Here is a 25,905-nt window from a genome sequence, read left to right as displayed (position 1 = left end):
ATCTACCATCCTCAAGAGGTAGAATCAAACCTCATCGCCAGTTTCAAATGAGAACAAAAATTAATCTGATAAGTATATCCTAATTACACAGATAGCCGAGACATGGCTTCAATATGTGTAGATACCTATGACACGATAATGAGATAACAAGCAAAATACATAAGATATTGCATCAGGAAAATTCAAAATGCAAAATAACTAACGAAGTGAATAGTAACAGGTAAAATATGAGATTAACCGAAGATGATGGCAGAGTAAAACCCGATCTGATACTGGATCAGATCGGATGTTTACTTTGACGATCATTGGAAAAGAAACCAATACAGAAGGAAACAAAGGTAGGATGCATAAGGAAGGATTCATGGACCATGAGAGCATTAATGTAATCTAATTATGCCGAAATCAAAGAAAATCAAACAAAATAAAGAAGGGGAGGAGATGATGATATGTGAGTGTTTGTGTATGATAAGGAAGTCAAAATGCAAAGGTGATACTGGAACAAGAATGTGATACTTTGTGATTGAAATGAACGAAAATTAGGTGAACAAAATGCCATTAAAGTCTATTGAAACAGGAAATTGACTAAAATGAAATCAATAGAGGGTTGCTAGATCAACAAGTGAACGAAATAACGTACTAAATAAAATGCTTATGAACTAAAGGCAAGTAAGAATCTATCAATGAAATGCATTACAGGTAAAAGGGGAGAAACAAAATGAACAAGCAAAACAACAATAATAAATAAAAAAGGAAATCAATAAAGAAACATACTGGATCTAACGTATAAGGGCATAAACAGGTATTGGAAATAAGAAATTCAGAGACAAATTATAAAAGGGGAATGAAAAGATGTAGGAATATATATTCCGTTGATTTTGTACACAGATGGGTCGGTCCTGCCATATGCAGACCGATTCCACCCCTTTGCTTTGTAAAAAAAATGAAAGAGAATGGGATTTTAACACAAAGAAATGGTACGAAAGAAAGACAAATTTGTATGAAGGATCAAAGAAAAGAGTGATTACTAACCTATGACTGTAGGGGGGTCGATCAACTTCTTTTAGAAGATGGAGATGAGGACCAGAGAGAGAGAGGGATGGATCGGAATTCGGCCATTTCCAGTGAACCAAATATGAACCCTAACTCTTTTCCTTTTAGCGCTGATCGAAACTTCACGATCAGATATTAAATCTTAAGACAACACCATGGCTCATCCTTGAATGAGAAATTTGCAGAGAAATTACAGACGTTGAGAGTGTTTATTTGGTTTGAGATAGAAAGAGAGACTCCTTCACTTGATCGGGAGAGAACAAAGGAAGAACCAAAAGAAAAGGAAAATGGGGGAACAAAATCGAATGATGGAAGACTAAAGGGGGCGGAAGCCTGAAGAAGGAGATCATCGAAGGAAAGAGAGGGGTGCGGGGGTGAAGAGGCGGTCTCGACCCTCTTCCCCCTGTATTTTTTTTATAGAAGGGGGGAGAAACATCGAGAAAAAGAGGGTTTTGCGATAATGATCCGGGAAATTTTTAAAAATTCAGAAAAGTGGCTGCTTTATAAGAAATTTTCAAAAAAGGGTTTTGCTAAAACAACTTTTATAAAAAGTGGGTTCATTTTTTCGTATTTTCCCCCTTTTTGCTCTCTTTTTCTTTATAATTTTCTCTATATATATTTTTTGTTTTTGAAAATAAAAAAACTCTGAAATCTAAGGGAAAGAAAGGGGGTTAAAACTATTATTATTTTTTTGTATTTTTAAGAAATAATCTAGAAAGAGGCTTTCTGAGCATTCAGACTCGGTTTTTCTCAGAGAATGAGTTTAGGGGCAAAAAGAGAATATTTACAAAGTTTTGAAAAAAATTAGGGTGTTCACAGATGCCCCTCTTTTCTACTAAGTTGGTTGAAATCCGAGCTTAGTGGCAAAGAAAACACTCCAAATTTTGGAAAAAAATGCCCCAGTCAGCTGATCTGAACTGGGTGTGGAAGAATTATTTTGAAAACATGGCTTCTCAGGCTTAAAACCTTATCTTGAATGGTTTTGGGGAGGAAAAATCCTCGAAAATGATATGACTAGATAACGGTGGTGAGGAAATCTTGATGGGACTTTGGGTGAAGATCCTGAAATGATGAAAGATAAGAATTTTGATCAAGTTTCATGGGTGAGACAAGATGAGCCTTTTGGAATGATTTAGGTTCAACCCTTAACTTGAATGGGACGAAGATATATCAAGATGAATTGAATGAGGAAAGGATTATATGAGAACCTTGATGGGACATTTTTTTGAAGATGCCTCGTGAGATAAAGCTCAAGTAGGATCTTATTCTGAATGAATATACAAAGCATGGATTTCCTCGATGGGAAGAACCATGATGAGACTGAAAGAAAACATCTCGTCAAAAACAAGGAACCTCGTCGGAACGAGACTTAGGTTTAACCCAAACCTGAAAAAGGAAGATGCCTCGTGGCACGAGGTTCAGGATTAACCCTTAACCTGAAGGGGACGACCAAATGGAATCCTCGAATGAAAAAACCATAATGGGACCTTCGGAGTTTGGACGAACAGTTGAGAGATCCCTTTTGCAGATATTTGATTGCTGCTTAAAATGGTTGAGAAGACATGAATTGAGTATATTCTTTTAATAGCTCAAGATATTTCCACTGCCTAATTGCCAGATAGCCATTTTTAAACATGCGCCATAGCCATGATCAATATCAATTTCGCTTCTGGCTTTTCAACATCATTGAATATTTCTTTTACTAATCATACCAAGGATATTTCTTTCATCCTTTTGGTCGATCAACAGGGAAGAGATTTTGAATTTTATCCCTTTTTCGCAAAAAGTTTCACCCTTTTGGAAAGAATACTAGAGGTAATTTGAGATAATTCTTTTGTGTAGTAAGAATATTGGAATCAACAACTATTTTTAGCAAATTGGCATAATGTTCCAGAATCCTTTTGTAAAATAATCACTCAATATAAATTTTGATAAGACCTTTAGCTGTAATTTAGAGGAATGGTGTAAAGATCAGACTTTGGAAAACTTGACTTTTAGATTTTGGGAATCCCAACCAATTATGAGAAACTGGATTTAAAATCCTGGCCAGTGAAAAACACTGGATTTTGAAAATCCCGATCAGTTATGAAAAACTACATTTGAAATCCCGACCAGTGAAAACCACTGGATTTTGAAAATCCTGACCAGTTATGAAAAAATGGATTTGAAATCCCGACCAGTGAAAACACTGGATTTGAAAATCCCGACCAGTTATAAGAAACTGGATTTTGAAAATCTCGACCAATGAAAACACTGAATTTTAAATCTCGACCAGTTATGAGAAACTAGATTTTGAAAATCCCGATCAATAAAAACATCGGATTTTAAATCCCGACCAGTTATGAGAAACTGGATTTTGAACTAAAAGATTTAATCTGATGGTTTGAAAGTGATTAAATTTGGGAGATAATAACTCAAGGGTTGAGAAAATGATGAAATTTTGAAAACATTGCACCCAGAGGTTGGGGAACAGATGGAATTGATAGATGAAAGATCAGAAGGTTTGGAAATGATAGAATTGAGAAATTGCTCCCTGAAGGTTTGATTTGTGGAACAGATTGATTTGGGAGCTCGACCATTGTGAGCTGGGACTTTTAAAATACATGACCAGCAAAAAAAAGCTGGAACCTTTGAAATACATGACCAACAAAAGCTAGATCCTTTGAAATACATGACCAGTGATCATGCATATAATTCAGGGTTATTTTATATAAAAAATATGCATGATTTTATAAAATAATGTTTCAAAAACCCAATTTTATGTTAGTTTTCGAGTAAATGTGCTAAAATGATTTAAAAATAGAAAATACATGAAAAATAGTTTTATTTTACATTTTTATGACTATTTTAGTTTTTGTTATAGTCATAGTAGTTTAGTTTTAGTTTTTATTAAAAATAAAAATAAAAAAATAAAAAATGGAGAAAAATAGTTTTATATTCATTTTAAGTGTTTGTTTTTTTTAGAAAAGAAAAAATATATATATAGTTAGATTAGTTTTTGAGTTTCTTTATAAATAAAGAGTTTTTTTTTTAACTTTTGAAAAATTTCATAATAAACCGATTTATACGGTTTTCTTTACTTTTAAAAAATAATAATAATAAAAACAAACCATTACATGGTTTGTGATTTTTGAAAATTGAAAAAAAAAAACTGAAAAAAAATAATAACACAAACCGGCTTGAACCAGTTTGCATTTCTAAAAAACTGAAAAAAAAATAAGTAACCGGCTTGAACCGGTTTGAATTTTGAAAACTGAAAACATTTTTTGTTTCAAACCGGTTCCAGCCAGTTTGAAAGGTTTTAAAACCCAAAAAAACGAAAAGGGGGGCGTCTCCCCCAATTCACGCCGGACCCTGTTCTCTTTCCCTCTCTTCCCTCTTTTCTCACCCTCCTCCACCATCACCGGCTCCTTCTTGACCTACCTTCCCCTTCTCCCTCTTGCTCTATTCAATCCAGCCGGTGGTGGTGGTGGAATCTCTTCATTCCGGCGACGGTGTGGATGGTGGAGGCCATTCTCCTCTAACCCCTCTCAAGGCACGGTGAGTTGTTCTTCTTCTTCTTCTTCTTCTTATCATTTACTTCTTCATCTTTATTTGCATTAGCAGTTTTTCTGTTTGCAGTAGCTTGTTTTAAAAAGAAAAAAACATAAATCGGATTGTGTGTGTTGCATCTCAGTTTTCACATCATCCGTTGAGTTTTTATTTTCTTGCATTAGTATTTTCACTTTTTCATGTCTCTTTGATTAGTTTTGATCTTGTATTTTCAGTTTAGTTCCTTGTTTAGGTGCATAATGCATAATATCTACATCCATTTCTTTACAGCAGCATTTGATCATTAATGTGTTGTTATGGCAATCAATAAAAGAAAAATTTCAGGTGAAGTCTCCAGCAGTCGAGCCTGATTTGCATTTTGAAAGATAATCAATCGTTTGCATTTGAAGAATTGATCATCTAGATTGATCAAACTTGATTCACGGTGTCTATTGAAATGCCCCCTGTTTCCGGCAATGAAATCTCAGAATTTGTTATTTCTGCTGTCTGATCACTGTAGAAATCACCGTGCCTTTTACTGTAAGATGTGGATCTGAATTTTTTTTCTGACAAGTTTTAAATCTCAAAATCGATCAACAATTTCTGTCAGTTCTTATTAAATCCCGATTGTTGTGTCTTTAATTGGTGATTAAGTGATTAATGTGATTTCTAGCAATGGAATACCTGACATTTCTGGTTCGGATGCTAGTTAATGTAACCTTCAGTAGTCATTACAGATTTTAGAATGTAATTGTTATGAATTCCAGTGAGAGTTGAGTTCTATAATTGTTGTTTGAAATTCTGTTGTGAGTTGTTACTGTTGCTGACCACTATGTATTTGAGTTTGTTGTTTGAAACTCTAATCGATATAGCATGCTGTTAATTTTGGTGAATGCTAGTAATTGTTTGAGGTTTGTGTGAGGACGGCTCTACTGCTTTCTGATAGCAGTTTGTTGCAAGTTCGTAAAAGTTTTTATCTATGTGCTAAATTGGAATATTGGATTGTTAGATTGTACTTGTTACAAATTGATTGCTTATTTACATTCAATGGAAAGTTTAATTTGTTGTGTGAATGTTTTAACTGCTGATGAATGGGTGTTAGTTGAGTGATTTGTTGGTTAATTAGTAGAATAATTTTTTTTAGTTATGGTTAGGTCAGGTGAAATGGTTAGCTTAATTGTTAGTTGTTAGTCAATTTGAATTGTTAAAAGTTGTTTAGTTAGTTAAGTGAATAATTAGCTATTAGTTAAGTAAGTAACTATTAGTCATTTAGTTGCATCTTAGTCAATTAGAAATTAGTTTTATTTAGTTAAGAGAATGTTGACAGTTAGTTTTGATTTTAAATATAGTTCTTAAAATTACTTAGTGAATTGGTTAGTCATTGTATTTTAGCATTTAATTAGTATACTTTTAGTAGTGTAATTTCTATAAGTATCTTGTACTGCTCGTGTTACTTTGAATTGTGCAGGATAGCACCAGACTGGAGCGGAAGGGATTACATGACACGAAGTACGAAGAATAAAGCTTCTTTTTACTTTTTAGTTTAGAATTTGGAATTTAATTGGGTTTGTAAATATTGCACTTTACGCCCTCTGCGAAGGGTATTCATTTGTTGTAATAGTTAGTTGTTTTTACTTTTCTTGAACATTTTACATTTCAAATAATTTGGCAATAAAGATTAGTTCAGATTTGTGTACTTGAATATGATATATTTCCGTTCCCTGAGTTCGACCCGGTCTCATCCACTAGTGAGAACCGGTTTTTATTATTTGATGTCTGGTTTTCACATGTTTTTCATATAAAAATCTTTTCAAAATTACAACGATTTAAAAGAAGACATCAAATTTTTGGCGCCGTTGCCGAGGAACGGCGTAATATTAGTATTCACTTTATTGCCTAGTGTTTGTTTGCATTTAGGTTTAGAACCACGTATGTGCATATCGTAGAGACGAGCTTACTTTTTTTGCACAGCCCTCCCACTAGGATTCCCTTAGAGGTGACTGTGTACGATTGGTACCGTATACATAGATTTCTATTTCTTTTGCATAATCCCTGCTGTGTGCAACTGCGTGGTGTTTGTTTAGTTTTTTCGTTGTTTTAGTTTACTCGCTGTGTGGTTTTGGCCGCTAGCGCGTTAGTTAGGTAGAAAACCCAAAATTAGGACGGGTGCTACACCAGTCTACTTCAAGTTGTATGCACAAGCAACGATAACTCGACCCGAGCTAATTGAGTCCCGAGTTTCTTGTTAGGAGAACTCCTCATCCTATCACCATGGCCGAAAATCGGTCGTTGTTCCGTACCCTTAAGGAGTACTTCATGCCCACCATATACACTCCCACCTCCTGCATCACGAGACCTGATGTAGGAGCCAATCAATTTGAAATAAAGGCCAGTATCATTCAAATGCTACCATCGTTTCATGGCCTTAGCAACGAAGACCCATATAGTCATATTGATGATTTTTTGGAGATCTGCTCGACAGTGCGGATCAACAATTTTGGAGATGACGCATTGAGGTTGACGTTGTTTCCGTTCTCTCTCAAAGATAAAGCTAAACATTGGCTAAAGGCTCTCGATACAGTTTAAATTACCACTTGGGAAGGAATGCAGCGCGAGTTCCTTAAAAAGTACTTCCCAATTGGTAAGACGAAGCAGTTTCGTAAAGCCATAATCAGTTTCTCGCAGATTGAGGGAGAACAGTTTCACGAGTCTTGGGAGAGATTGAAAGATCTTCTCCGTAAGTGTCCCCATCACCAAGTGCCTCGTTGGCAGTTGGTGCAGTATTTCTATGACGGGCTTACTGAGAAGCATCGTCAAATGGTTGATTCGTCTTGTGGGGGCACTTTTATGCTCAAGAGTGAGGATGAGACGTGGTCTCTATTCGAGACCTTGAGTGAAAACATGATGCATCATGCTTTGTCTTCACGGCTCGATAGGACTACATCTCTGTCTAGTGGTCCTAGGAAAATAGGGATTTCTGAAGTAGGATCCGAATTAGAATTGCGTACCAAGGTTGACCAGTTGACTAGAAAGTTAGATCAATTCCTAGCCAATTCCTCGAGAAATCCAGTAGAAAGAGTATGAGAGCTATGTGCTAGCCCTGCACACTGTTTTGCAGATTGTCCGGCAGCGCCATTATATCCTGAATTCGTTCAGGAGCAGGTGAATGCTGCCCAAGGTTTCGCTAAACCCATGCCCGATTCATTTACATCCTCATATAACCCAGGTTGGCGAAACCCGTTTATTTCCCCATCCCATCAGCCCTCCCAGACACAGTATAGACCCAATAACCCTTCACAAGGTTACTCACATCCTATATTTCCACAGGTTCATCCCCAGTATTGTCTACCTTCTCCTCAGGAGCCCATTCCAAGTTCATCATTTCAAGAGAAGATGTTAGAAGCCTTTTCTGATATCAAGGCCACTCTTTGTTCCCATACGCAGTCAATAGCCAAGCTAGAGACTGAAATGGGACAGTTAGCTCAGACATTGAGTAGACAAAGCGAGGGGAACCCATCTAGTAAGTCTGTTGTCTCAAAGGGAGAGGATTCCATGTCATTTGACTTGAAACCCAATGCTTCACATCATGCTCAAGTCGAATCTGTTACATCCCTTCAGAGGGAGAAGGTGTGTCTCCCCACTCGAGAATCGACTCATGAGCCCCATATCACTTCTACTGAAGAGTCTATTTCTGTTATACCTCAGCAGAAGGGGCAAGGCCCTCAGTTGCTACAGTCTTCACATAAAGCCCCATTTTCTCAGCTTTTAGGATCACTGATTGTTTTTAGTAAGTAAGAGTTGCAGATGCAGAAGGTGCTTGACCAAGTCAAGCCTGATCATATTCACCACTTGTCTGAAGTTGCATTCATTGATACTCGGTCGATCCTAGACTCTCATTTCTTGACCAGTCTCTCAGATGAGACTAATCTTTGTTCTTCTTGTCGAGAGAGTTATGATACTACAATTAGAGGTAGACGGGATGGAAACACAATGCGTAGTGTCACAGATGACACTCTTTTCTACATAGAGCCCGGTTGAGCCTGACTTCATGTCCATTGATCTCATGGACGATGAAGGTTTTTCTAGGGATCCGTCTGGCTGGAGACGTGAAACTTAGCGCTTTATGGGAGACAACCCATATCTTGTATATTATTAGATTTGCTTAGAATTTATAGATTTTATTTTGTTTTTACTTTTTCGTGAGTTTTTCATGTTCTTTCTGTTTCATTCTATGAGTTTCATGTTTTGTCATGTATACATTACATTCATTACATTTATAGAACGTGCATTTTTAATTCATATCAGGTTATTCTACTCTTTTCCCTCATTTATTTCCTCTCATGTGCATTCACTTAGTTTCATATAAGCATGGGGGAGTGTCACTAGGACAGTGTCATTCAAGCATGGGGGAGGGTGTAGTTTGCACACCTGGATATTTCTGTTTACGTTCTTGCACATGTTTACACATCTCTCATGAAAAGTAGATTTTTAAAGAAAGAGTTTGAACTTATATGAATGTTATTTCAAATCTGATGTTTTTAGAGGATTTTTAAGCCCCACAAAATTTTTTTCTGACATAGATCTAAAAATTATGGTTGTTTATGCGGATTTCAAAGAAATGATGATAGATACATGTTAGAATTTATTTTGAATCATAAATATGAATATGCACAGTTCTATTTTTGAAAAACTAAGCAAATGAACAAAAGCGTAAAAAAAAATGATGAGCTCAAAAGAGAAAAAAATAGCATGTGTTAAGTTGTTTGGATAATTCCATAATCCTTAGTAAATGGAACTTAGATGTAAGTTGAAACTTTTAATTCCATTTCGAAAAGGAGAGTGGAAAACTTCGTGATCCTAAGTAACTGAGAACAGATACAAGTTGAAATGTTTGACTCTCATGTTATAAAGGTGAATGAAGGAAGTCACTTTTATGTCTTAGTTGATATCTTTTGGTATGCATTGAAAAAGTATAGAAGATATTGACATTACACAAGGCATAAAAGCAGACCACATACAAGCTATAAGAGAAGAATGAATGCGCAAAAAGAAAAAGCGTGAAAAAAATGAAAATTGAGAAAAGAGCTGAAAAAGAAAGAAAAGTTCAGTGCTTAGAAGTGTGATTGAGAAAACCTGTGCAGAAAACATATTAGTGAGGATAAGTAAATAATAATATGTTTTTATTGGATTTTCTAAGAATAAAACATAAATAATTGTGATATTTAGAAAAGTTAAAGAAATATTTTTTTTCGGTGGTGGTATATAAAAGACTCTAATTATGTCTTGATGTTTTTTGTAACATGAAATATTTGTGAAAACAAAGTCTTTAATTACCTACTGCTTATGAGGATGTGTAATATTATGCATACATGACAGAGATGTTTGTGGGTAGCATCACTGCAAACCCTCACGAGACCTTACTCGTCCACTGGGGTAACCCAGGGGTTGAAAGGGCTTGTTGCATGAGCTAAATGCAACCGTGATTCCTACGAAAGTGAGTTAGGTGATAGTTTGATTTCTTGCATTTTTCTAGTTTGCTCGAGGACTAGCAAAACATAAGCATGAGAGTATTTGATCATGTATATAATTCAGGGTTATTTTATATCAAAAATATGAATGATTTTATAAAATAATGTTTCAAAAACCCAATTTTATGTTAGTTTTTGAGTAAATGTGCTAAAATGATTTAAAAATAGAAAATACATGAAAAATAGTTTTATTTTATATTTTTATGACTATTTTAGTTTTTGTTATAGTCATAGTAGTTTAGTTTTAGTTTTTATTAAAAATAAAAATAAAAAAATAAAAAATGGAGAAAAATAGTTTTATATTCATTTTAAGTGTTTGTTTTTTTTAGAAAAGAAAAAATATATATATAGTTAGATTAGTTTTTGAGTTTCTTTATAAATAAAGAGTTTTGTTTTTTAACTTTTGAAAAATTTCATAATAAACCGATTTATACGGTTTTCTTTACTTTTAAAAAATAATAATAATAAAAACAAACCATTACATGGTTTGTGATTTTTGAAAATTGAAAAAAAAAAACTGAAAAAAAATAATAACAAACCGGCTTGAACCAGTTTGCATTTCTAAAAAACTGAAAAAAAAAAAAGTAACCGGCTTGAACCGGTTTGAATTTTGAAAACTGAAAACATTTTTTGTTTCAAACCGGTTCTAGCCAGTTTGAAAGGTTTTAAAACCCAAAAAAACGAAAAGGGGGGCGTCTCCCCCAATTCACGCCGGACCCTGTTCTCTTTCCCTCTCTTCCCTCTTTTCTCACCCTCCTCCACCATCACCGGCTCCTTCTTGACCTACCTTCCCCTTCTCCCTCTTGCTCTATTCAATCCAGCCGGTGGTGGTGGTGGAATCTCTTCATTCCGGCGACGGTGTGGATGGTGGAGGCCATTCTCCTCTAACCCCTCTCAAGGCACGGTGAGTTGTTCTTCTTCTTCTTCTTCTTCTTATCATTTACTTCTTCATCTTTATTTGCATTAGCAGTTTTTCTGTTTGCAGTAGCTTGTTTTAAAAAGAAAAAAACATAAATCGGATTGTGTGTGTTGCATCTCAGTTTTCACATCATCCGTTGAGTTTTTATTTTCTTGCATTAGTATTTTCACTTTTTCATGTCTCTTTGATTAGTTTTGATCTTGTATTTTCAGTTTAGTTCCTTGTTTAGGTGCATAATGCATAATATCTACATCCATTTCTTTACAGCAGCATTTGATCATTAATGTGTTGTTATGGCAATCAATAAAAGAAAAATTTTAGGTGAAGTCTCCAGCAGTCGAGCCTGATTTGCATTTTGAAAGATAATCAATCGTTTGCATTTGAAGAATTGATCATCTAGATTGATCAAACTTGATTCACGGTGTCTATTGAAATGCCCCCTGTTTCCGGCAATGAAATCTCAGAATTTGTTATTTCTGCTGTCTGATCACTGTAGAAATCACCGTGCCTTTTACTGTAAGATGTGGATCTGAATTTTTTTTCTGACAAGTTTTAAATCTCAAAATCGATCAACAATTTCTGTCAGTTCTTATTAAATCCCGATTGTTGTGTCTTTAATTGGTGATTAATGTGATTTCTAGCAATGGAATACCTGACATTTCTGGTTCGGATGCTAGTTAATGTAACCTTCAGTAGTCATTACAGATTTTAGAATGTAATTGTTATGAATTCCAGTGAGAGTTGAGTTCTATAATTGTTGTTTGAAATTCTGTTGTGAGTTGTTACTGTTGCTGACCACTATGTATTTGAGTTTGTTGTTTGAAACTCTAATCGATATAGCATGCTGTTAATTTTGGTGAATGCTAGTAATTGTTTGAGGTTTGTGTGAGGACGGCTCTACTGCTTTCTGATAGCAGTTTGTTGCAAGTTCGTAAAAGTTTTTATCTATGTGCTAAATTGGAATATTGGATTGTTAGATTGTACTTGTTATAAATTGATTGCTTATCTACATTCAATGGAAATTTTAATTTGTTGTGTGAATGTTTTAACTGCTGATGAATGGGTGTTAGTTGAGTGATTTGTTGGTTAATTAGTAGAATATTTTTTTTTAGTTATGGTTAGGTCAGGTGAAATGGTTAGCTTAATTGTTAGTTGTTAGTCAATTTGAATTGTTAAAAGTTGTTTAGTTAGTTAAGTGAATAATTAACTACTAGTTAAGTAAGTAACTGTTAGTCATTTAGTTGCATCTTAGTCAATTAGAAATTAGTTTTATTTAGTTAAGAGAATGTTGTCAGTTAGTTTTGATTTTAAATTTAGTTCTTAAAATTACTTAGTGAATTGGTTAGTCATTGTATTTTAGCATTTAATTAGTATATTTTTAGTAGTGTAATTTCTATAAGTATCTTGTATTGCTCGTGTTACTTTGAATTATGCAGGATAGCACCAGACTGGAGCGGAAGCGATTACATGACACAAAGTACGATGAATAAAGCTTCTTTTTACTTTTTAGTTTAGAATTAGGAATTTAATTGGGTTTGTAAATATTGCACTTTACGCCCTCTGCGAAGGGTATTCATTTGTTGTAATAGTTAGTTGTTTTTACTTTTCTTGAACATTTTACATTTCAAATAATTCGGCAATAAAGATTAGTTCAGATTTGTGTACTTGAATACGATATATTTCCGTTCCCTGAGTTCGACCTGGTCTCATCCACTAGTGAGAACCGGTTTTTATTATTTGATCTCTAGTTTTCACATGTTTTTCATATAAAAATCTTTTCAAAATTACAACGATTTAAAAGAAGACATCAACCACCGAGCTATTGGATCTTTTGAAATACATGACCAGCAAAAGCTGGAACCTTTGAAATACATGACCAGCGAGCTGCTGGATCCTTTTGGAATACACGACCAGCGAGAGCTGGATCTTTTTGGTATACATGACCAACGAGTGTTGGATCTTTTGGAATACATGACCAGCGAGTTGCTGGATCCTTTGAAATACATGACCAACAAAAAGCTGGATCTTTTGGGAATACATGACCAACGAGTGTTGGATCTTTTGAAATACATGACCAGCGAGCTGCTGGATCCTTTTTGGAAATACATGACCGAGTGTTGAATCTTTTAGAAATACATGACCAACGAGTGTTGGATTTTTTGAAATACATGACCATCGAGCTGCTGGATCATTTTTGGAAGTATATGACCAACGAGTGTTGGATCTTTTGGAAATACGTGACCAACGAGTGTTGGATCTTTTGGAAATACATGACCAACGAGTGTTTGATCTTTTGGAAATACATGACCAACGAGTGTTGGATCTATTGGAAATACATCAAATTTTGGGAAATTTAAGTCAGAACTTGAATTTTGTAGAAGGGAACACTTTCGTCAGAAGACTGAATTTAGAAAGTTACCGGTGCGAGGACCGGATTTTCCAAATGAGCTCAATGCATAGTTGAGAATTTTGAGAAGTAACCAGTGCGAGGAATGGATTCTTCAAATGAGCTTAATATATGATTTTGAAAAGTTAGAGAAATAACCAGTGCAAGGACTGGGTTTTTGAAGATGGACTAGATTTTCAAAAAGAATTTAGAAATCAAAGATCCTTGGTGAAAATTAATGGACCATTGTGATCATCGCAAAATTTTTCCTCTCGTAATATTCTCTCTCTTCCTTCTCTTTTCCTTTCCAACCTTTATTTCCTCCCTTTTGAAGGGAGAAAATAAAAGGGCAGGAAGAAAGAAAGAAGAGAAATGAAAAGAAAAGAAGAGAAAAAGAATTCTTTTGCGGGGTCCACTTGACCTTAATTTTGAAAATATTTGAAATAACTTGCCTCCGTTTTGAAATATTTGCGGAAAAAACTGGGAGACGGGATCCGCTCGTCGGTACGAGGTTCAACCGTTCCTGACGCCTTTACCAGGGGTAATCGAACCAAGGGTCGAATTTATGCCTTTTGTTTTGCTAAGAAATTATCTGAATCTAGATGCACAAAGAATCATGCTTGTGCAGTGCAAAGATGTATGCTCTTTTCGAAACATGATTTGAAAAATTCCCAAGTATTTCTAAGATGAATCTGATGATAGTAGTGAAGAAATGGTTTCTAACTTAGAGCTTTAAGATTTAAAGTTCTAAGTTTTTGGAAATAGTCAAGAGCTTGGGAAAATAAATCTGGATTTGGAAAGAGATGATTTTGAAGCTAAGATGAGAGAAAAGAGAAGAAAGGAACTTTCAAAATCATAAATGTACTTTGAATTAGAAATTTGAACTTGGATGAATGTTTGGAATTGAATTCTATCAGAATAAAATGTGGGAAATTTAAAATAGAATTTAAGAAATAGAATTTGATTTGAAAGTTGGAATTTCAAGATGAAATCCGAATCCAAGATCTGGATTCTGAATAGAGTTCAAAGTTGAATTTTGGATTTAGGATCCGAAATGGGAACTTTGATTTGAAATATGGAAATGAAATAGAATTGGTTCTAAGAATTGGAATCAAGATGAAATTTGGATCTGAAATTTTGAATGGAATTGGATTCAAGATTTGGGATCCAAGATGAAATTTGGATCTGAAGTCTAAGATCCAAAATAGAATTGGATTCTGGACCCTAAGATGGAATTGGATCTGAAGTCTGAGATCCAAAGTAGAATGGGATTCTGGATCCTAAATGGAATTTGGATCTGTAATCTGAGATTCAAAGTGGAATTGGAATATGGGTCCTAGAATGGATTTGGATCTGAAATCTGAGATCCAGGGTGGAATTGGAATCTGGATCCAAAATGGACTTGGGATCTGAAATCTGAGATCCAGGGTGGAATTGGAATTTGGATTCTAAATGGACTTGGGATCTGTAATTTGAGATCCAAGATAAAGTTTGGGTTCTGGACCCTAAAATGGAATTCAGATCTGAAATTATGAGATCCAAAGTAGAAGGGGGATCTGGATCCTAGGATGGATTTTGGATCTGAAGTCTGAGATCCAAGATGAAATGGGATTCATACTTGGAAATCTGGATCCAAGTTGAGATTAACTTTGGATTTGGGCTTTGAAAAGTCCAAATGGGATTTTTGAATATGGATCTGGGTTTTGAAAACCCAGATTGAATTTAAAATTTAGGAAAGGTCAAGCTTTTGAGATTCAGAATCAATCTAAAACTGTGGTTTTTGAATTTGAAGATAAGAAGATGAACTTGATCTTGAGAGTGAATCAAAGATTTCAAAGTTTAAATGGAACTTTGAAATTGAATTTTTGAATTCAATTGAAAGTTTGGAGTTTGAAAAGTAGTTTTGAAATTCCAAAGTCAAATTGGACTTTGAAATTGAGATAGAATTGGAATAGAAATAGAAGCTTGAAGAAAGATGTTCAAAATCACTTGGGTTTTTTAAAGAAAATTTTGAAAATATGATGCAATTCTATCCTAAATGTTGAATGAATTTGAATAAGTTGAAATTGGTTTTTTGCAAATCATATTTCATTCTTCAAATGAATTTAAATAAGATTAGTGCTATAATACACTCCTGACTATGGTCATTGAGTGTATTATATAATAATCATATCTAAATTCAAATGAAGAATAAAATACCCTTTTGGTGCTTTTATAGAATTTAAAATGAAATAAATTCTCAATATACCCTGACTATGGCCATTGGTATATATATTGAATTAATTTTAGATTAAATTCTCATAAAAGAGGAAAATATTTAAAGAAAATATGATGATTTTGAAAAAGGATCCAGTGTGGATCCAGTTTATTTTGTAAAAGATAAAAATACTAAGTTTTGTCCACATCCTGACTATGGCCATTGATGTGGATCCTCAACTTAGGATCAATTACCTCTTACGAAATGGTGCACGTGCCATTCGTGTTTCACCATTTGTGAGAATTTAAGAAATAAAGGCCAAAAATGTATGAAAACAAGTAATTCATGATATTCCCAATGCTCATTCATTCTACCTAAAGCAGGAAATGGAAAATTTTCATTTATATCTAGCTATTACAATTGAATTGAAATCATAATCCTAAATTAAGAAGGAAAAAGTAATTTCTATCTAATTCCTGCAAAACAATGTTAGCATAAGATAAATGGAAGATATTATGCCAAATGTACATGAGAATGCTTATATACATGGAGGAATAGGATATATATACCTAAAGGCATGATTCAAAAAAAATGCACATGCATTAATACGACAAGAAGGGAAGATACGCATAGGATGTGGACGCAGAAAATACTGTAAATGCAATGAAGGGTTGTGAGGGAATAGTTATGTGATGGCTATTGGTGTGAAGGTGGAAGCTACATGCAGGGGGATGGTATGTGTTGGGTTTCAGCAAGTGTAAATAGTGCACCGTTGGACTGAATGAAGATTCCAGCATAAATATTGGAGGTGATTAGCACTTCTACAAGTGCCTAAGACAAAATCACAACAGTGCCTAAACATTGTTGTGAGTGGTGATAGATGAAAAACACAGTAGTGCAGGGGTTTGAGTCACTGTGGGGCTAAGTAAAACTATGGTATTGACAGTACAGGTGGTTTTTGATATAAGTAAATGAAACTGCAACAGTGGATGCAGTTAACAGAGGACGTTTATGGGAACTACTGTGCAGCGATAGTCACTGCAAAGATGGAACCTGATAGCCGATGAATGGTGTCATTAACAGGTGGGGTGGAAGTGGATTGCAGCAGGGAGTCACACTGCTGCAAATACCCATGGAAAACGTTAAGAAAATTGTTGTTACACTAATGCAGATGCCTAACTTTATCTAAATGGGAAGTGAATGACAGGGTGAATGCATACCCTATAGAGTGGATATGATACACAGGGAGAAACATGCGGAATATTTTGTGATAATCATGGCAATTGCTGGAATGCTTAATGCTATAGTGAAAGTGCAAAATAACACATGTGAGTTGGTGGCTGTGCATGGGAAGCCACAGCAGAGGTGCTGTGAAGGTAAGAAATATAATGATTTCTAAGGATTGATGGAAATTGCCCTGTCAAGGGCCTTGAATATACACTGTGGAGATAGCCGCAGAAGGGTAGCAGTGTGGATGCTGTTGCGCATGCTTCAAAACAGAGTTTTGAGTTTGAAAGCACCTTCAAAATGGCCTTTTGTCATGCTAAAATGGTGTTGTTACAACATAACAGGTATGGTTAACCCAGCTGGACTGGCTAATGCCCAGCAACCTTGGAATGAACCAACCAACCTTCAGAAATTTTTGCTAGAAGGGCCATCTTTACATTAAAGTGCAAAAAATCCGTATACTGGCATGATTCTAGTTAATTGGACTTTAGAATTTGCTTAACCCACAGAAGAATCAGGAAACAAAGCAAAAAATAAAAATGTGGAAAAGTTACCTTAACCAACCTCAAATGAACAAGGAAATTCACGCAAAATTTTTAGAGAAAATAGGAAGAGGTGTGGAAGCAAGTTCTATCCTCGTTTGAGAATTATGGATTACCAGGTTATAGTGACAAAGGTAGTCACTTGGCCTTCCAGTGGAGGAGGTTTTTCTTGCAATTGACCTTCTTCGGTAGCTGCAGAACATCAACTTTCAGGAATGAGATTCAAGGTTTTAAAAAAATGAATGATGGACACAAAATGGCATAACATGTAACGTTAGATATAGTTCTGCAAAAAGCAATCAGAGAAATTCCATAAAGACAGATTTTGCAGATGGCAGAGAAAAAAAAAGGACTATACTTCCTTTGTTTTTATTCTTTTTTTTTTATGCAGATATTTGGACGCAGCACCTGGGCTTTCAACCACTTGTAGCTTTTCATAAAACATAGGAAATGAGGTGCACATATGTATAATGAAAATAAACACAGTAAAATAAACAAATCAGGGAAAATGACCTTATATTTGATCATTAATATAGGTTGTCTTTGCTTAAAAATGCTTCAGGCTTATAGCTGGCAACCTAAATCGAGGAAATCTTTTATTTCTGATGGATTTCCTTTCATGGATTCAAGGATATGTCTGAGGAGTTTCACTGTTCTACAAATAGTTGGGACCCGATTCCTCCCCTGATCTGGATCGGGAAACTGGTTATTGTTGCTTCGATGTTGCAACTGGGATTTCTGAGGTTCAAAGGCCTAAATATGATAAAAAAAATGAACTATAAGACAACACTCTTAAACAGAAATATCACTGAGAGAATGCAACAAGAGTGACAATGACAGTCTTAGGCATCGATGGATATACATATGTGCCACGAATATTTGATTGAATCGGTTGCTCCCAAGAGCTGTCTTACCAAGATAATGCGTAACACGTACCTCATGACTCTTCTTAATCGTGAGATTACCTGCTTGTCAGGGCCCCTGATCTATAGAAACCATTAGAGATGCTACCTTATACATTCTTTTTTTTTTTTTGACTGTGAAACTATTGACACATAAGTCATATCCAGATCCTGATTATGGCCGAAAAAGATGAATAAACCTCCACAAATGGGATGATGATGTTACTTGATCAAATTATCACATAACAGAGGATTGCTACAGGTATTTGTAAAAGACTGTGGTTAAATGTTAGCATGTGCCGCCGAAACAAGCAAGTTGATGGATACTGAGAAGTGAAACTATTGAAAACAATGGCATGAAATGCTAGAGGTGCATAAAAGAGCTACGAAATCTAATAATTCTACAAATTTAAAATACAGAGAATACTAAAGTGAAAGGAACAAGCTAAATCAGAAGAGGAGAGCATGAAATGAACTGAAATAATCATACTGAGGTACAAGAATAACCCATCAAATGAACCTGCAAGATGAAATGAGTGATTAAACATAAATACTAAGAGACTCAGAACATGGCAAGTCGTAATGGCAATACTGTTCAAATAAAAGACAACAGTTATATGAAAACAAGGGTCAAATGGTAAAAAAAAAAACTATCAGTTGTGTATCAAACGAGGACTGAATCGATAGATATATACAACAAAAGAAATTTTTGAGTCGTCTTTCAATCCCACTATGGGGTACCCTGCTGGCGCATATGCCTTAAGCACATTCTTGGATGCCTCGTCATACAGGAGGAAAGAGAGATGAGAGCCTGACATCGAAAAGAAAAAAAAAGGAAGAACTCGATGATGCTTATTGCGAAGCACCATTGGTTCCTGCTGTGACCGAGAATATACAGAATAAAGTTGGGGGTTCCATGTCAATCTTAGAACCAAGATACCTATGAGCAATCAGCATATGGACATATGATGAAGGTGAAAAATGCAAGAAAGTTGAACTATAAATGTATATGAAAATCTTATGAAAAAACAATCGAGAATTGAGAATGAAAAAAAAAAAGAGTGACCTGTTGGAATCGAGAATTCCATTTACTGTCGCATCAGGGGTGGTTTGATTTGTTGTATGCAAATCAATATCCCCATGGATGCTTGGAAAAGAAAACAAATAACTGAATGAACAAGAGGGAAATGCAAAAGGAATTTGGAATTCAGAAAGAAAAAAAAAAGGGGGGGGGGGGGAGAGGAACCTTATCAAATGAGAAGAACACGGAAATTAAAATGTAGGAGTATAGACACTCCATTAATTCCACACAGCGTAAGCCAATTTTACCATGAGCTGGCATCGGGAAGATGCTTTAATGAGAACAAACACAAAAAAAAGAGAAAGAAACAAAACAAACAACAACCAAAAAAAATGATAAAGATTAGAAGAAAGGAAAACGAGGGAACAAGATGATGTTGTCTATGAATGCTATACTAGATAAAATCGGCTATTATGATAAAAAAGAAAAGAAAAATATATTGGAATTATGAGATTCCATTTATTATCGCACAGAATAGGGATTTAGTTTGCAAGAAGCAAATCAATGCCCTCGATAGTGCATAAAAAGAAGGGTCGAATTGAAGAGGAAAGAAGCTTAACAGGAAAATCTAAAAAAAAAAAAAAGAGAAAAAATGAAGGAACAGAGATAGGGAACTCACCATAACGAAATTTTGCTTCGATTGATCGAACGGTGCTGTTTTCTTTGAAGTTTAAGGCTGGATCAATCTTCTCCAGTCGATCAGAAAGGATTGCTTGCTATATTCTGAAGGTAACCTTGAAGAAGGAGAGGAAGAAGATCACGATGCCAGAGAGAAAAAATGGGATCGATATTGCTTGGGTTGAAGTGGATGCCCCCCGAAGAGGCTTGGATGCCTCTTTTTAAAGAGGGAATGGAGGGCTCGAAAAGAGGAAGGTCAGTTGAGGATTCAAGGTGGGGAGGAAAGCCTGCTGTTGCAGATCGAACGACGGAGAGAGAAGGAAAAAGGCGCGGAAAGAGTTCGTTAAATTTTTTCCAATTTTTCAAAAAGGTGGTCCTCTTTTAGAAAGATTTTTGAAAAGTGGTTTAAGCTAAGGTTTTTGGTAAAATGGCTTCGAAAGTTTGAAAAATCATTCGTTTTCCTTCTAATTTTTTTCCAATTTTTGGTTTTTTAGTTTATTTTTCAAATTTTTTGTATTTTTGAAATAAAATCCTAAATTTTGTGAGAAAACAAGGATTGAAACTAATTTTTTTGGTGTTTTTTGTAAAATATTTACAAAAGGGAGTTTTTCTGAGAATTAAAAGCTATTTTTGAGGAAATTTCTTCAGAAAGTGGATTTATGTCTGAATTTTTGAGAAATATTCGAGGTTTACAAACTTGAACTGAGAAATATAGGGCCGAGGATCCAACAGAGTGTCGGATGAGCCACCCGAGCCTTTCAAAATCATTTTTTTGTTATTTTTGTGATTTTATTTTGGAAATCGGACAACGGTGCTCAGATTTGGATTTAAAATACTGAGTTCAGACCCGGATTTGAATTTGAATATATCAATGTGGAATTTAATCCAGAAATCTGAAGAAAGACTGAAACTTAGCTTTGAAATCACTTTGATTTTCTCAAAAAATAGAGTCAGGGGCCAAAGGGTCATTTTTACAAAACTTTGAAAAATTTGGGGTGTTCACAGATGCCCCTCTTTGCTAATAAGCCGGTTGAAAGTCGAGCTTAGTGGCAAAGATAACACTCCAAATTTTGAAAAATGCCCCAGTCAGCAGATCTGAACTGGGTGTGGAAGAATTATTTTGGAAATATGGCTCTTCAGGCTTAAGACCTTATTCTGAATGGTTTTGGGGAAACGAAATCCTCGAGAATGATATGATTGAGTAGAGAATGAGGAAATTGTGATGGGACTTTGGATGAAAATCCCAAAAATGATGGAAAATCAGAATTTTGATCCGGTCTCATGGGTGAGACGAGATACTCTTTTGGAATGATTCAGGTTTAGCCCTTAACCTGGATATGACGAAGATATATAAAAAATGAATTTGAAATGAGGAAAGGAATACACGAGGACCTTGATGGGACATTTTTGAAAAATGCCTCGTGAGACGAAGCTCAAGTAAAATCCTTTTTTGGATGGATATACAAAGCATGGATTCCTCAATGAGAAGAGCCATGATGGGACTGGAAGAAATCATGTTAAAACGAGGAATTTTGTAGGAACAAGACTCAGGTTTAACCCAAACCTGCAAGGAAGATACCTCGCCAAGCGAGGTTCCGGGTTAACTTTTAACCTGGATAGGAAATCTACCATACGGATTTCTCAAATGGAGAAACCATAATGGGACCTTCGGAACTTGGACGAACAAAATCCGAAAGGGATTTTACGAGAGGAAGAAAATATAGGATTCCCTAAAGCTTTAAAAAGGGGAAGAAATCGGGTGCCTCATTGCTGAGACTGAAAATAGCTTTTAAAGTAAATGACCTCTCGCAGATGGTTCAGGTTTGACCCTTATCCTGAGTGGGTCTTCCATACGGAATTCTTCAATGAGAAAACCGTGATGGGACAGGAAGAGATACTTCCTTCAGAGGCAACTCTTTTTGGGAAATATAAACAACGCTAGGTTGCATCAAAAATGGATATTGAATGTTTATTTTATTCTTAGAATAGCTAGAAAATTTTGCCAATAAGATAAAATCGTAGTAGATTCAAATGCTTGGAAATGTGCACGTCTGTGCGAAGATATTTCCTCTTTTACCTAGAGTATTTCTTCCAATGAGGTTAACTCCTCAGTTCTAAGAGTCAAATTCAAAATTTTTAGCGCTGATGATTTTCTTCAAGGAAGCTATCCATTTCCCTGATATGAGAATAGAAAAAATATTCTTAATTTCATAAAAGCAGGAAATGAAGAGATATTGATAAAAGAATTTTGCATGAGAAAAGATGACTTTTGGCAACTTTGGCAGTTTGATATCTGTGTGTTTTCCCTACGATGATCCTTTTGCACTCTTTTTGAGTCATTGGGCTTTCTCGGTTTTCACATCATCCTTCATTTGTATGTCTTGCCTTTTCTCTCTTTTTCAGGGAAGGGTACGTCACAAACTCCTTCATCTTGGAGATGCTCCGATCCTTCTTTTATCTCAAGGATTCTATTAATCTTACTGGCTCAAAAGGTCTTTAGATGATAGATGGATTCAAATATCTTTTAGGGTTTGTCGGTAGGTTCATCACACTCGCCTTCATCTCGACGATGATCTGAACTTTTTCTGGAAAGATCCGTTACAAACTCCGTCATCTTGGAGATGTTTCCAATCTTCTTTGGCCCCGGGGGTCTACTCGCTTAATTCGCCTTCATCTTGGCGACAATTGAGAGATCCCTTTTGCGGATATTTGATTGCAACTTTTAAACGAAATGAGAAGATATGGGTTGAGTGGATTCTTTTTATAGCTCGAGATATTTCCACTGCCTGATTGCCAGAAAGTCATTTTAAAACATGCGCCATAGCCAGGATCAATATCAATTCGCTTCTAGCTTTTCAACATCATTGAATATTTCTTTCACTGATCATATCGAGGACATTTCTTATATCCTTTTGGTTGATCAACAGAAAAAGATTTTGAATCTTACCTCTTTTTTGCAAAGAAGCTTCACACTTTTGAAAAGAAATACTAGAGGTAATCTGAGGTGATTCTTTTGTGTAGCAAGAATATTGGAATCAACTAATGCTTTTAGCAAATTGGCAAAGTCTTCACGAATTTCTTGTGAAAGAATCACTCAATATAGATTTTGATGAGACATTTAGCTGTAATTTAAAGAAATGGTGTAAGAATCGGACTTTAGAAAACATGACTGATGAAAATATAATAGGTTTTGGAAATCCCGACCAATTATGAGAAACTGGATTTTGATAATCCCGACCAGTTATGAAAACTGAATTTGAAAATCCCGACCGGTTATAAAAACTGGATTTGAGAATCCCGACCAGTTATAAAAACTGGATTTGAAAATCCCGACCAATTATAAAAACTGGATTTGGACATCCCGACCAGTTATAAAACTGGATTTGAAAATCTCGACCAGTTATAAAAACTGGAATTGAAAATCCCGACCAGTTTATAAAAACTGGATTTGAAAATCCCGACCAGTTATAAAAACTGGATTTGAACATCCCGACCAGTTATAAAAACTGGATTTGAAAATCCCGACCAGTTATAAAAACTGGATTTGAAAATCCCGACCAATTATAAAAACTGGATTTGGACATCCCGACCAGTTATAAAACTGGATTTGAAAATCTCGACCAGTTATAAAAACTGGAATTAAAAATCCCGACCAGTTTATAAAAACTGGATTTGAAAATCCCGACCAGTTATAAAAACTGGATTTGAACATCCCGACCAGTTATAAAAATTGGATTTGAAAATCCCGACCAGTTATAAAAACTGGATTTGAAAATCCCGACCAGTTATAAAGACTGAATTTGAAAATCCTGACCAGTTATAAAAACTGGTTTTGAAAATCCCGACCAGTTATAAAAACTGGATTTGAAAATGAAGGATTTAATCTGATGGTTTCAAAATGATTGAATTTGGGAGGTTATAACCCGAAGGTTGAGAAAATGATGAGATGTTGAAGATATTGCAACCAAAGGTTGGGAAACTGATAGAATTTGTGAGATTGAAGAACTTGAAGGTTTGGAAATGATAGAATTGAGGAGTCGCACCCTAAGGGTTTGATCTTTTGGAATACGCGACCAGCGGGATGCTGGATCTTTTTGGAATACAGGACCAACGAGATGCTGGATCCTTTGGAAATACATGACCAGCGAGATGCTGGATCTTTTGGAAATACATGACCAGCGAGATGCTGGATTCTTTGGAAATGCATGACCAACGAGTGTTGGATCTTTTTGGAAATACATGACCAGCGAGATGCTGGATCCTTTAGAAATACATGACCAACGAGTGTTGGATTTTTTTTTTGGAAATACATGACCAACGAGATGCTGGATCCTTTGAAAATACATGACCAGCGAGATGCTGAATCTTTTTGGAAATACATGACCAGCGAGATGCTGGATCCTTTGGAAATACATGACCAGCGAGATGCTGGATCCTTTGGAAATACATGACCAACGAGTGTTGGATCCTTTGAAAATACATGACCAATGGGTGTTGGATCTTTTTAAAAATACATGAAATTTTGGGAGATTTAAGTCACACTTGAATTTAGAAGGAGAAAGGTCTTTGGTCAGAAGACTGATTTTAGAAGGTTACCGGTATGAGAATCGGATTTTCCAAATGAGCTCAATATATGATTGAAAAGTTTGAGAAATAACCAGTGCGAGAACTGGGTTTTAAAGATGAGCTAGATTTTCAAAATGAGTTTTTAGAAGATAATTCAGGATTTTTTCCCTTATCCTGAACGGGGGAAATAACAATAAGAATACCTCATTGAAAGGAGGCATCAGGTTTATCCCTTATCCTGAAAGGGTATTTTTTGAAGATAAAGGTAGAGGAAATTTTAATAAGATTGAAAAATTTGTTAAAACTTGACATAAATGAGCATTAGCTTGATGTAAATTTGATCAAACAAAAAAAAGTAAACCAAATGAAATGAAAAGACCACAAGATCAATTGAGAATTAACAGAATTTGAGGAAAAGAGCTTTCGTCTAATCCTGCCTGCATATGATGAAAGAAGATGATTATAGATCAAAATAAAATGCCCCAGTATCATGGAAAAGAATGTAAGAATTGATAGAAGATCATTATTTTATTGAAATGGCTTTTTTGAAGAGTACAAAGGCTTTAGAATGAACATTTCAGGTGTAAAACTTCTTCAAATGCAGAGCATTGATGGGATCTGGCATTTCCACTCCATCTGCGTTGATTGGACGATACGAATTGCGAGGAAGTGCTTTCTTAACCACATAAGGGCCTTCCCAATTGGGTGACCACTTGCCCCGTGGTCGATGCTTGAGATGAGTCATTGATCTGAGTACCAAATCGTTAACTCGAAATTTTCTCTCAATGACAGACTTGGCATAATGTCGAGCTATCCTCTGCCGATAAGCTTGAGCGTGCTCTGCTGCTTTGAGCCTCTTTTCATCCAGTAAATCTAGCTACACCAATCTCTGCTGCTGATACTGATCAAGTGGCAATTCTATAAGAGAAGCAAATTTGAGAGCGGGCTTCTGGACATGGAGAGGTAACACCACTTCAGTTCCGTAAACTAGTTCTGAAGGAGTGGCATTAGTCGGGGTCCGAATGGTGGTTCGGTATGCCCAAAGTGCGTCATGAATTTGCTCATGCCAATCTCGACCTGTCTTCACAGTCCTTTCCAAAATACGGATTAAGATCTTATTGGTAGCCTCTGCTTGGCCGTTCCCTTGAGGATAGTAGGGAGCTGAGAAGTGATGGGAAATTCTGAATTTAGAACAAAATATTTTCATCCTCTTATTTTTAAAATGAGTTCCATTATCTGAGACAATATCATATGGAATGCCGAAGCAGCAAAGAATGCTCTTGTGAATGAAAGAAACCATGCGGCGGCCTTCTATTGTGCATAGAGTAACAACTTCGACACATTTCGTGAAATACTCT

Source organism: Nuphar pumila, chromosome 5 (assembly GCF_984573655.1).
Source record: "Nuphar pumila chromosome 5, dmNupPumi1.hap1.1, whole genome shotgun sequence".
Classification (NCBI taxonomy): domain Eukaryota; kingdom Viridiplantae; phylum Streptophyta; class Magnoliopsida; order Nymphaeales; family Nymphaeaceae; genus Nuphar; species Nuphar pumila.
The sequence above is the reverse complement of the archived record's forward strand: the minus strand, read 5'-3'. Positions refer to the sequence as shown.